This window comes from Schistocerca gregaria, chromosome 4, assembly GCF_023897955.1.
Source record: "Schistocerca gregaria isolate iqSchGreg1 chromosome 4, iqSchGreg1.2, whole genome shotgun sequence".
Taxonomy (NCBI): Eukaryota; Metazoa; Arthropoda; class Insecta; order Orthoptera; family Acrididae; genus Schistocerca; species Schistocerca gregaria.
Genome location: NC_064923.1, coordinates 307093285 through 307095867, shown reverse-complemented (window position 1 = coordinate 307095867; position 2583 = coordinate 307093285). Strand labels below are relative to the sequence as shown.

Sequence of the window (2583 nt, the reverse complement as noted above, 5' to 3'; positions counted from 1 at the left end):
ACTGCTTTTTCGACGTTATTTTACCAGCTAACTAAAAATACGAAAGCCTTGAACCCTTTCCACTAAATGTAGTTAGTATTAAGATTCTTTTACATGGAGTGCAGTGGATCGGACGCTGAGATCATTAAGTATTTGGTTATATCATCGCTAGTCTCACTGAACTCTTCTGAATTCTACATGTCATGTGTGGTCTGGCGTCTCTTTACCAGCAACAGGTCCCAGGTTCAAACTAGTTAATTCCCTAAAAAACACGCTCAGAGCGTCGTTGCGCGAAAGAGGTAGGGAGACACGATACAGTACAAACGACACCACCATGAATCCAGAATGAGATTTTCACTCTGCAGCGGAGTGTGCGCTGATATGAAACTTCCTGGCAGATTAAAACTGTGTGCCCGACCGAGACTCGAACTCGGGACCTTTGCCTTTCGCGGGCAAGTGCTCTACCAACTGAGCTACCGAAGCACGACTCACGTCCGGTACTCACAGCTTTACTTCTGCCAGTATCCGTCTCCTACCTTCCAAACTTTACAGAAGCTCTTCTGCGAAACTTGCAGAACTAGCACTCCTGAAAGAAAGGATACTGCGGAGACATGGCTTAGCCACAGCCTGGGGGATGTTTCCAGAATGAGATTTTCACTCTGCAGCGGAGTGTGCGCTGATATGAAACTTCCTGGCAGATTAAAACTGTGTGCCCGACCGAGACTCGAATTCGGGACCTTTGCCTTTCGCGGGCAAGTGCTCTACCAACTGAGCTACCGAAGCACGACTCACGTCCGGTACTCACAGCTTTACTTCTGCCAGTATCCGTCTCCTACCTTCCAAACTTTACAGAAGCTCTTCTGCGAAACTTGCAGAACTAGCACTCCTGAAAGAAAGGATACTGCGGAGACATGGCTTAGCCACAGCCTGGGGGATGTTTCCAGAATGAGATTTTCACTCTGCAGCGGAGTGTGCGCTAATATGAAACTTCCTGGCAGATTAAAACTGTGTGCCCGACCGAGACTCGAATTCGGGACCTTTGCCTTTCGCGGGCAAGTGCTCTACCAACTGAGCTACCGAAGCACGACTCACGTCCGGTACTCACAGCTTTACTTCTGCCAGTATCCGTCTCCTACCTTCCAAACTTTACAGAAGCTCTTCTGCGAAACTTGCAGAACTAGCACTCCTGAAAGAAAGGATACTGCGGAGACATGGCTTAGCCACAGCCTGGGGGATGTTTCCAGAATGAGACGGATACTGGCAGAAGTAAAGCTGTGAGTACCGGACGTGAGTCGTGCTTCGGTAGCTCAGTTGGTAGAGCACTTGCCCGCGAAAGGCAAAGGTCCCGAGTTCGAGTCTCGGTCGGGCACACAGTTTTAATCTGCCAGGAAGTTTCACCACCATGAATGTTTAGAAAATGGCTCTGAGCACTATGCGACTTAACTTCTGAGGTCATCAGTCGCCTAGAACTTAGAACTACTTAAACCTAACTAAACTAAGGACATCACATACATCCCTGCCCGAGGTAGGACTCGAAACTGCGACCGTAGCGGTCGCTCGGTTTCAGACTGTAGCGCCCAGAGCGGCATGGCCACTCTGGCCGGCCTCAGAAATATCGTTTGCCTCAAAGAACTGTAGGGTTTTCTGACATATTCTTGTTTACTAGCAATGACAATGGTATTACCCTTATCATCCTTCGTTACCAAAGCATCTTTTTCTACAAGCATGGTATTTATGGTTTAAATCTAAGCCGACTGTCCCCAACAGTTCACTTTCTGCCACTACTGGCCGCTACGACTGACCCTGTGTGCAGAGGGCTTACATATGATTTTGAGTCCGTCTGCCTTTGCGTTGGAAACACTCCAGTGCACATGCAGATGTAACTGACTGACCTACAAGGTAATTCCATTTTAGTGGCAAATCAGTTGTGTTAGATCTGTTCACGACATCTACACTATTGGCCATTAAAATTCTTACACCACGAAGATGTGCTACACACGCGAAATTTAATCTACAGGAAGAAGGTGCTCTGATATGCAGATGATTATCTTGATTTCTCATACACAAACAGCAGATAGCCGGCGTTGCCTGGTGAAACGTTGTTGTGATGCCTCGTGCAAGGATGAGCACTGCGTACCATCACGTTTCCGAATTTGATAAAGGTCGGATTGCAGCCTGTCACGATTTCGGTTTATAGTATCGTTACATTGCTGCTCGCGTTGGTCGAGACCCAGTGACTGTTAGGAGAAAATGGAATCGGTGGGTTCAGCAGGGTAATACGGAAAGTCGTGCTGAATCCCAACGGCCTCGTATCACTAGCAGTCGAGATGACAGGCACCTGATGCGCATGGCTGTAACGGATCGTGCAGCCACGTCTCCATCCCTGTCTGTGCATGAATGACACAACGTCATTTTTTCGGATGAATCCAGGTTCTGTTTACAGCATCATGATGGTAGCACCCATGTTTGGCGACATCGCGGTGAACTCACATTGGGAGCGTGTATTCGTCATCGCCATACTGGCGTATCACCTGGCGTGATGGTATGGGGTGCCATTGGTTACACGTCTCGGTCACCTCTTGTTCGCACTGACGTCACTTTGAA

At 48.3% G+C, this 2583-nt stretch overlaps 2 non-coding genes across 2 annotated transcripts; one reads left to right on the top strand and one right to left on the bottom strand.

Annotated features, from left to right (window-relative positions):
* Positions 1-388: 388 nt before the first annotated feature.
* On the bottom strand, positions 389-463 carry Trnas-cga (transfer RNA serine (anticodon CGA)). Its single transcript has one exon. It is a non-coding gene; the product is annotated as a tRNA-Ser (tRNA).
* An 811-nt stretch (positions 464-1274) lies between these two features.
* On the top strand, positions 1275-1349 carry Trnas-cga (transfer RNA serine (anticodon CGA)). Its single transcript has one exon. It is a non-coding gene; the product is annotated as a tRNA-Ser (tRNA).
* The last annotated feature ends 1234 nt before the right edge of the window (positions 1350-2583 follow it).